Source organism: Lepidochelys kempii, chromosome 2 (genome assembly GCF_965140285.1).
Source record: "Lepidochelys kempii isolate rLepKem1 chromosome 2, rLepKem1.hap1, whole genome shotgun sequence".
NCBI lineage: Eukaryota > Metazoa > Chordata > Testudines > Cheloniidae > Lepidochelys > Lepidochelys kempii.
Window position 1 is genome coordinate 170,361,854 of NC_136381.1, and position 10,410 is coordinate 170,372,263.

General features: G+C 39.9%; 1 long non-coding RNA gene across 1 annotated transcript; it reads left to right on the forward strand.

Moving 5' to 3' along the window:
• Window positions 1-2,391: 2,391 nt before the first annotated feature.
• On the forward strand, window positions 2,392-6,197 carry LOC140905994 (uncharacterized). The gene is made up of 3 exons (XR_012157021.1): window positions 2,392-2,484; window positions 4,500-4,575; window positions 6,022-6,197. It is a non-coding gene; the product is annotated as an uncharacterized LOC140905994 (long non-coding RNA).
• The last annotated feature ends 4,213 nt before the right edge of the window (window positions 6,198-10,410 follow it).

A 10,410-nucleotide genomic window follows, 5' to 3' on the forward strand; every position in this document is an offset into this window, starting at 1 on the left:
ATAGTTTTATCTAAAAGTAGATCTCTCTCTCTCTCTCTCTCTCTCTCTCTCTCTCTCTCATTTTAATTTGAGCTTTCAGCAAGTCTGTATTTGTCTCTTTTTGCTTTGCTGAGAAAACAACAGCAGCTGTGAACTGAACATGTCTTTCCATTGTCAATAGAACAAAGAGCAAACACATTTTAAACCCAAAGAAAATTAGGCCATGAGGAGCTTGGTCCTTCAAAACCTTTGCTCAGCCTATCTATTAGCTATTTGTATAATGCCACTTTTGTGCACATGGCACTGATTCTTCTCTCATACTGTTTTTACACCAATATCATTCCAAAAACTCTACTGGAATTACTCCTTATTATAACCGGTGTGAGTGACATGAGCATCACACCATCGTTAATTGTTTTATGGTGTTTTTTTTTTAATTTGAAGACAATTTAAGCCATATTCTGCACTTGCAATTCTGTGTATGGCTCTCACAGAAGTCCATAGCAGCTGCAAGCAGTCATCTGCAGGAAGAATTTAGTCAACTATGTTTGAAAAAGCAAAGTTGCCTTTCACAGAACTTCAGTTGAGAAAAGGAGATTGGACACGCGTTGGGCCACTCGATTATCCTGATGCACAGTTGCTAGCAGAAATTTTGCAGAAATTTAATGAAGGTTTGGAAGTGCTATTTTTGTTGTCTCTTTAAGGACCTGATCCAAACCCCTCTGAAGTCAGTGGAATGAATTCCATTGATTTTAACAGTGTTTGGCTCAGGCCCTGCATCACTTACACTCCATCCTTTCATACCTGCATCTTTCCATCTCTTTAATCACTGTCTCTTCAGTTTCTTTTTCTCTGCAAGCTGTCATGTTAATCCCTTTGCTTTTGTTGTTTTATCTGCCAATTTAATTCCTATCTACCCATGTTAGGGTGGCCAGGTGCCTGGTTTTTGACAGGAAACTCTGGGTGAAAAGGGGACCTGACAGGGTCTGGTCATATCAACTGACAGGACACCCAAAGTCTGTTTACTGTGGGCAGGGCAGGCAAGAAGTCGCTGCGTCATCACCCACTCCAGCCCCTACTCATCCAGGGCCACCTCCTACCTGTGTCAGCTCCCAGCCCCAGCTCCGCAGGTAAGTCCCTCCTGACCCAGGCAGCAGGGGCTGCGAGTGGGAAAGCAGTGAGCGACGGAGGGGAGAGAGGAAGAGGAGTGGATGGGATGGGGCCTCAGAGGAGGAGGTGGGTTTGACATTCGAGGGAAGATGGTGGGGCAGGAGCAGGGCTTTGAGGGGTAGAGGTGGGACATGGGTGGGGTCTCAGGAGGGGAGAGGTGGGTCAAGGGACATTCTGGCCCTCCTGTGGAGTGCCCGGTTTTTAAATGTTACCAAGCTGGCAACCGTAACCCAAGTGTTACCAAGAAAACGTCTTTGTTAACTGAGCAAACGAGGTTTTAGATTCTGCTCATTCTTCTTGTTGTTTCCACACATTATTAGGCCAAGTAGTCTCTAGACAGCATCTCTTCCCCATCCCCTTCTGCACAGAAAGGGATCTGGCTTCTATATTTTATTAATTGTCTCAATGGTTCTGATCGAGGTTTGAGTGTTCCTTTCACTTTTATTTTCTCTTTTAGAATAACATTTATTGATGGGTCCAAGTAAACTTATGGTGCTGTCTATTCTACTCTTGCCTCAGAGGACAGTGCCACAAAAATCAGTGTCCTCTCTTAGATCAACTCTGTTCTTCAACTGCAGAAAAAAAATACTGGAAAAGACAATTTAGTGGGCATAAGAATTCAGAGACTAACAGTAAAATGTTTCTGGCATATAAGAATCTCTTGGGGCATCCAGGAATGCTTTAAATTTAGTTGAAATATTGATTAGCATTCTCCTTATTTTTTTTGTAAACAGTTTATTCACAGTATCTCATAAATAGCTTGCATAAATTCAAATTAGCAGCTACTGTGGTTTTCATGAATTTAATGCATCTCATATTGGATAGGATTTCCTAGCAAAGTCCTCCATGGTAACTTTTGAAAACTAACTAATATTTCTCAGAAAACTCTCTCTTTACCACTTACTTGCATTTTTCTAAATTGAGTATCTGTTTTGCAATCTACGGTACATGTGCCTTTTTGTAGCAATATGGTTCTATTTTTCTTAATTGTAAATCAGATGCAGTGTATAATTACCCATATCCCACTTCACTGAAAGAATATGTATAATCTGTATCGTCAATGCTCTTTGTACTACTTGGACACTAATTAACTTGGACATCACATTCTTCAGTCCTCCCATATGTGGAACTCTGCTAGAACAAATGGGAGTTCTATAATGAGTGTGCTTAAATAGTACAGTGTCAGGTTATAATCAGTAAACTAGAGAATTAAATGTTGGCAGCAAAACCCCTCCCAGCTGGCTGCCATTTGTCTAGAAGCCTCCTGGTGAAAAGTTTGCATGGTTGTCGGGACATGTGCGAAAATTATAAGCTGATGAAAATCACAGCATCAGGGTAATGTTCTTAATCATTTATGTTTTGAAGTATGTGTGTGGGGACAGAGAGTGAGTCTGCATTGATGCATGTGCCAAGGCTTGAGTGCCAAGAGACTGACAGCCCAAACTTTAAACTCCTCATGCTGGTAAAACACCTATTGACTTCAGTTGGCATTTTGCCTGCTTTTTCCAGGATAGACTGAAAGAGAGTGGGACATAGTTATCAGTGACATATGTGTACGAGCAGCTTGCAATTTCCTCAGATTTATTCGCCATTCAAATTTACTCTTAATTTTATCACTAGGTTTGGGTTTTTTTCTTTTTTTTCTCTGTGAATTTATCTCAAACCGTTTGCTAGTAGTATTTGCTGCCTGATATTTCAGCAGCGTTGGTTCATTATGAATGTCCATGGGGTCTCCTGATATTGATTTTGGTCACTTATAGGACAAGTGTAACTCTTTTAATCAGGATGTTGCCTTAACAAAACCATTGGGGCTTTGATTTCAAACCGGTAGAAATTATGCATGTTTAGAAAATGTTAAGCCTTGCTTTCTCTTTCCAAGCGACCGAGCCCTGCTCAAGTGGCAAAAGTAGGTGTGAAGGAGGTTCACTCACCCTAGAATCCACCTTCTGTCCAAATGTGGTATAGCAGCAGTCGTTCAGTCTGGTACTCCCTGCCTCTGCCACTGCTGTGGGGTCTCTTGCTGTAAGTGGCCCTCCAGCCAGGTCACAATATTTATGTCCTCCCGTTTCAGGGTAACAAAGTTCAACAAAGTCCAATGAATAATTCCCAGACCTTTTTGTCAGGTCTCCAGCCCTGACTCTGGGCCCAGTGGTCATTGCATCCCTACAGGCTCTGAATTATCCTTATCCCCTTATGTTAGGGGTCTTTATTCTACCTTCTCAGTGGCTGGTAGGGAAACCCAGGCCCTCCCTGTGAACTGGGTACCAATCCAGGGGACCTGCAGCCAGCAGCCAAGGTCTGTACCATACCACTCCCTGGGCTCTCCCCAGAGGTCGGGTTCCTGCCCTTTTGTCAGGTCTGCCACAGGAGCTTGCTCCAATCCTGTGCTTTCCAGATATCTCCACCTTCTAGTGCCCAGATAGCAGCTGTAGACTCTCTCCCTGCAGTCCTATTCTGTTACAAACTTCCTCTCTTTATATCAACCATCCTGTTCTTGCCGAACGGGGCTCCATACTGTCCTTTCTGGTGCAGCCAGGTAACACAACTGGCCTTGCAGGCCCACCTTAATTAGTCAGGGCCTGTATGTGGTACACATCCCATCAAAACAGGCAAGACAATTTAAGTAAAATTATTCTCTTGTTACAGAGTTTTAAATCAAATTTTCTTGCCATAGTCACATAAACATAAGAGAATGCACTGTACTAATTGAGAAGGGTCTGGTCGGGTCCTTGTATGGATAGTTTAGTTGTATCTGTTCCCCATAACTGTATTGAGGACTTTTTTGTATCCCTCGTCAATTTCCCCCTTTTGATGGATGTCACTCATTTTAGTCGCCATATTACCTACAAATCTGGTGTCCCTCACTTTTTTATTATTACAAATTACTTATCTCAGAAATAGAGAATCGTGAAACTGAAGTTATAGAGTCATTTATACCAAAGGAAGGAATTCTACGTCATTTTAAGTTGTCTGCGTGAATAAACTATTGTGTCCCACATTTGGACGTTGGCATGCTGAGAGAGATGGGTTTGGGAACCGTGTCTCTTTGCTATGGCCCATCCAGTGAAGCATACCCCTTTCAGTGCAGATACCCCCGCTGTTTTTGTGTGCACAAGCACATGGATGCATGTTTGTGCTATGTGTACATAACTTTATACATATACCTCAGAAGGTAATATGAAAAAAAACGCCCCACCACCTCCGGAAGTCTCACCCTAACTTTCAGAAAGATTTAACACTATAGAAATGTAGTGAGGTCCCTTATTTCTATTACTTTATTTTTTTAACAAAACATATTGCATACTTAATACCACACAGTATTACAAATAATTAAAATTGTTCTTATTTAGCATTTGTATTAGGATTGCACCTGGATGCCTCATCTAGATCATGGCCCTGTTCTTCTACCAACTGTACAGACATATGGTGAGCAATGGCTTCTGTATCGAATAGCTTACAAAAGAAAAGTTTGATCTACAGTTGTCAAAATCAATTACTTTCTTGTGTTCACAATGTATTTTCCCAGTCTTTTTGTTATGTAAGTTAACTTTCTTGCTAATTCACAAAGCTTGGTCATTAGGAATGGATACTGCAGTTATTAGAACTTTGCTAAATTCATGCTATTGCTCATGTGGTCAGATATTAGTGATATGATTTATTTGAGGAATAGTTGCAAAATGTATGGAATATTATTTGACTAATACTTTTTCCAGATATGACCATCTTATTTTACTGTGTGTATGCATTTTCAAACCTACACTGTGTGTGTGTGTGTGGAGCCTCATATACATTAGCTTGCACCAGGGAGGTGGTGGAATCTCCTTCCTTAGAGATTTTTAAGGTCAGGCTTGACAAAGCCCTGGCTGGGATGATTTAGTTGGGGATTGTTCCTGCTTTGAGCAGGAGGTTGGACTAGATGACCTCCTGAGGTCCCTTCCAAGCCTGATAATCTATGATTGTGAAATGTAGTCATTTGCACCAATGCAATGTGGGTGTAAAAACTATTTTAAACAAATATCAAACTTTCACAGTAAATTATGGTTTAAATAATCCTTTGTGGATCCTGTGGGATTATGAAAGTGTTCTAATCAGATAGTAATCAAAATACTGGCAAATAATAAGATGACCCTCTGAATAATGCAAACCAAGATAAGTGATTTCATTTTCAAAAGTATTCATGAATCAGTTTTCTTTTACTATTCAACCAGCTATATATATGACTATGCCTGCTAGTGAGAGACAACAAAATGTTAGAAACAGAAAATATTAATCTATGTAATTTCAGTATAATTTTGGTTTGCTAGGATTACATGTCCAAAAATATAAACTGTTATTGCTTAACTTTTCATGCATTTCACACACCTGGATCATCTCCATCTCTAACTATCTTAATAAATATGGACTTCCAGTTATTAATTACCAAATTCTATCTATCCCAAATGGTGAAATACAAGTTTTGCCTATCTAATTGCACATAAAAAGTCTACATGCATAAAACCCAACCAGGTTCTAACATGAATGCATTATGCATAATCCATTTTATCCCCTTACAGTTTGTTTCTGTATTATTCATTCTGATTTGTCCACAAAATATGCGACCAAAACACACAACACTCAAAACTCCCACCCCCTGCCCTCACTTTATTTATAAACAGTGTCCTGAGTTCTTAACCTTTTATAACATTGGCATGTAACCAAGAACTTTGTATATCATTTTGTCAGTCTGGCATTCTCACATGTCACAATCCAGAATAAACTGTTCTTCAAGGTTGGCTGAATTTACTTCATATCCTGTAACCCCTTTTCAGGGCTGTTGGACCTTGCTTGTGTTTTGGCAGTCTTTTAATAAAAGGTCATTTTGATGTCAATTAGATGGAGTGTGAAGATGCACCATGAACACTGGGATGCAGCAGAGAAAAGACAGACCCATAAAAATGCAGACATTGCTGTTGCAGAAATTTTCAGGTCCCAGCGTTTATCTCAGCTTTCATTTTAAAAAATCTGTAATCCCTATTTTGAAAAAAGATTAAACTTCACAATGCAAACCAGTCTCCTTAGAGTTGAAAGTGTCTTCATTAAAAATAATTAATTATTCACTGTCCTCAACACTTGTCCAGAGGCAGTCCATGAAGCCCATGACTGCTAACTCCTGTTTTTAGATACAATCTTACATTTGAGAAAATCCTAAGTGATGATTGCAAGAGATGCCTTTGCTTCACTGATGGTGCCAGGGTTTCTCAGCGTTATCTCAAGGCTGGCTAGATGCCTGTAGTTGATCCAGTTCCTCCTCCTCCTCGTTGTTGTTATTGTAGTGCCTAGAGGCCAGGCACCCATTGTGCTAGGTAAGCACTGTGTTGTGAACACGCGTCAAGGTTCCTTCCCCACTCTGAACTCTAGGGTACAGATGTGGGGACCTGCATGAAAAAACCCCTAAGCTTATTTTTACCAGCTTAGGTTAAAACTTCCCCAAGGTAGAAACTATTTTACCTTTTGTCCCTGGACCTTATTGCTGCCACCACCACGGGGTATGTCTGCACTTGAAGCTAGAGGTGTAATTTCCAGCTTGAGAACACATACCCACTCTAGCTCTGATCGAGATAGTGTGCTAAAAATAGAGTGTAGTTATGGAGGTGGGATGAGTTAGTCACTTCGTGTATGTGTCTAGTGTCTCAGATGGGTATACATTCAGAGTGGCTGACCTCTCCTGCCTCTTGTGCCCTGGTGTCTACACTCTATTTCTAGTGCACTAGCGGGTATGTCTCCTCAAGCTGGAATTTAAACCTCCAGCTCAAAGTGTGGACATTCTCATAAGGCTTACAATATAAGGAAGATGTTCTTCAAGCTTCAGTGTGGCTTCCAGCTACAAACAGTGAAGACAGATCAGTGAAGAAACTGGCAACTGACAACAGGCAGAGCAAAAGGGTACCAGCATCTACTTAGCCTTCAGTTGTATCAGCAGCTGCCAAGGTATTTAGGAAGGAGAGAGGAGGCAGTATTTAGCTGGCTGACCGCAGAAGACTTGTCTGGGAGGCTAGTGATGGAGGAAACCTCCTTGAAAAGCAATGGAGAAAGAAGGCATGTGTCTGTGTGCTCACAGGAGTGAGAAAAAAAAGAGGGAGAAGGTGTGTGATTCTGGGCTGTTGGAGGCAAGAGAAGCAGTGACCCCATGGAAAATGTGGAGAGATTGAGTGAACTGTAGAGGTGACGGAATGCAGAGCAATGAGGCAACAAAAGAAAAGGAGCAAGAGGGAGGGACTTTGCAGACTGGGTCAGAGGAATGGGTTGGATGAGGGAGAATGAGGCAAAGAGGAAAGAGAGAATGAGAAGGAAAGAAATTATGCTTTGCAAAGAAGGAAGAGAGAAAATTGTAAAAAGGCAGAGGAGAAAGCAGTAGATGTGAGAGAGACATTGGTACAGAAAAGGATCGGACGAGTTGGGAAATGAAAGTAGAGAAAAAACTATTTGTATTTTGACTGAAATATGCAAGAAGTCAATAAGACTCTTCATTCAAAAATAGCCATCAAGGTTATTTCTGTTATTTGATCAGGAATTCAATTTGTTAAGTTTAGGGGGAAGCTGGTGTCCAAGCTGATATATCCCCATTTGTCCCACTAGTAATATAGGAGATCAGGTTTGTCCATGAGTTGTTAGTCTGTAAGTGATCCTGAGAAATCCATTGTATTCCTTGTGTTTACAATTAGTCTGGCTCCCATCCAATTCACGTTTTAAATTTCCAAATTAAATTATTATTAGTTATTGGTAAACAGGTCATTAACCGAAAATAATCTAGTTCTGGAGTCTGGTAGTTTTCCTGGTTATATTTTATGAAGGTCTCTAGATTTAGTTATTGTGAAAAGGACAGTGATTATTTTAGGATTATGAAATATTTCCACGTTTATTGAGAAATGTTCCTTAGCTTTAAAAATAAATAGCTTAAGTTGACAGTTGCCTGATTAAGTTCTCATTACATTAAACAGATAAGAAAACCAGAAATGAATACACAACATAATCAAGAAGATCTTAAACAATGAACATTAACCAACCCTAACAATAAGACTCAATTAAGAGCTGGGTGAACTATTCACAGTGAGCAAGATATTTAGTGAATTTCATCTTTTTTACTAGTGTCAAATAGTTTGTGAACATTGAATTTTTATGCATTTTCCACTACTTAAATTAATCAATGAATATTTAATTTAAAATATTTGAAAATATAATTGCTCAAGTGCTTTCTTATTTATGTAGGGTTATTTATTTATTTATGTATTTTCTTATTTCTTATTTAAGAAGGCTAACAGCATTTTGGGCTGTATAAGTAAAGGCATTGCCAGCAGATCGAGGGACATGATCATTCCCCTCTAGTCAACATTGGTGAGGCCTCATCTGGAGTACTGTGTCCAGTTTTGGGCCCCACACTACAAAAAGGATGTGGAAAAATTGAAAAGTGTCCAGCGGAGGGCAACAAAAATTATTAGGGGGCTGGAGCACACGATTTATGAGGAGAGGCTGAGGGGACTGGGATTGTTTAGTCTGCAGAAGAGAAGAATGAGGGGGGATTCGATAGCTGCTTTCAACTACCTGAAGGGGGGTTCCAAAGAGGATGGATCTACACTATTCTCAGTGGTACCAGATGACAGAACAAGGAGTAATGGTCTCAAGTTGCAGTGGGGGAGGTTTAGGTTGGATATTAGGAAAAACTTTTTCACTAGGAGGGTGGCGAAGCACTGGAATGGGTTATCTAAGGAGGTTGTCGAATCTCCTTCCTTAGAGGTTTTAAAGGTCAGTCTTGACAAAGTCCTGCCTGGGATGATTTAGTTGGTGTTGGTCCTGCTTTGAGCAGGGGTTGGACTAGATGACCTCCTGAGGTCCCTTCTAACCCTGATATTCTATTATTATATGTGGTATATTTTCTGTTCTCTGGCTGGATGACTGTAACTGCAATAAAGAAGGAGTTGAGGTGGGTGTGATCAAATAACTTGTACTTCACATCTTTCAGATACTAGATTTAAAATTAACTTTCTCCTATATCTGCACATAGTAATTCAGCATGGCATATACACTCATGGTCCAAGCTGCAAAGGGTAAGCCCAGATCTTTGTCTGCTTTATTTAATTGTCTTTGTGCCAGGGATCTGGCCAGGGATTTTGTGCGATCCTAGCCATGGAGTCATATAGCCTTAACCATCTTGTTTAACTTGATTGGTTCTAGGGGTTCTCACCTATGCTTTTGAGAATAGTCTCTGCTTGTTGAGTTAGTAAGCATTGTACAACAGTATTACCCTAGACTAATCAAGAACAATTACCAAATTTATAGGTCTATAATTTTCTGTCATCTACTACTATTAGTCATCTATTCATACCGTGTATTGTCAGAAACAAATTAGTATTGCAGCATGGGTGTATATATGCAATCTTGGTTGGGAGAGGTGTAGTCACAGTTTGGAGAGAAATATTATTCTATGGTATTGCATTGGTTTTTTAGACAGAATTGCACATCTAATAATATTCCATATATAATACACCCTGATCATGTCTTTAAGTTTACTGGTCACCATCTACCATGCATCCTTGTTTACTCTGTTTGTTGTTACCTAGTAACTGTGCTCTGCGTTCAGTCCCAGTTTTAAAATCTGCATAATAACCTCTGGGTGAAGCTCTAACCAGGGAACAGAGGAGCGTTGCCTACATCTCTCCTCATGTTGCGTTATTTTCATTAATGTTTGGCTGAATGGAATAAAATCTGTTAATTAATTAACTATTGCAGTCTGGTTACTTGATTCAGAAAAGCATTTACGTAGGTGCTTGAATGTGATTCCTGAATAGGAAAGCTTTCCTGAATCAGAGCCTATAATTGCAACTACAGTGCAATTAGTGTATTATAGAGTGTAATTGGTCCTTTCAGTCAAATTACTATTACTAGACAGAAACATATACTTTCTTTTCAAGACAGCAAGGCCAGACAAAAAAAAACAAATCCTTGTTATGTCTAAGGGCGGTAAGAATTACAGAATATATGTTAAATGCTTCTGTTAATGAAGTCTCAGGGCTTGATTCTCCTCTTACACAATAGTAAATGAGGAGTAAATCCAGGTAAATGAATGGTTTTCATGGGTGTTGTGACACATGGCCAGAAAGGGTTAAGCATCCTACAGGATAAATGACTCAAATTCAACCCTTAAAGATATAGGGGGAGATAATGTTGGTGTTTTTGTGTGTTTACATATATATTGGTAGAGGTCAACAATGTAATCAAACAGTCCCT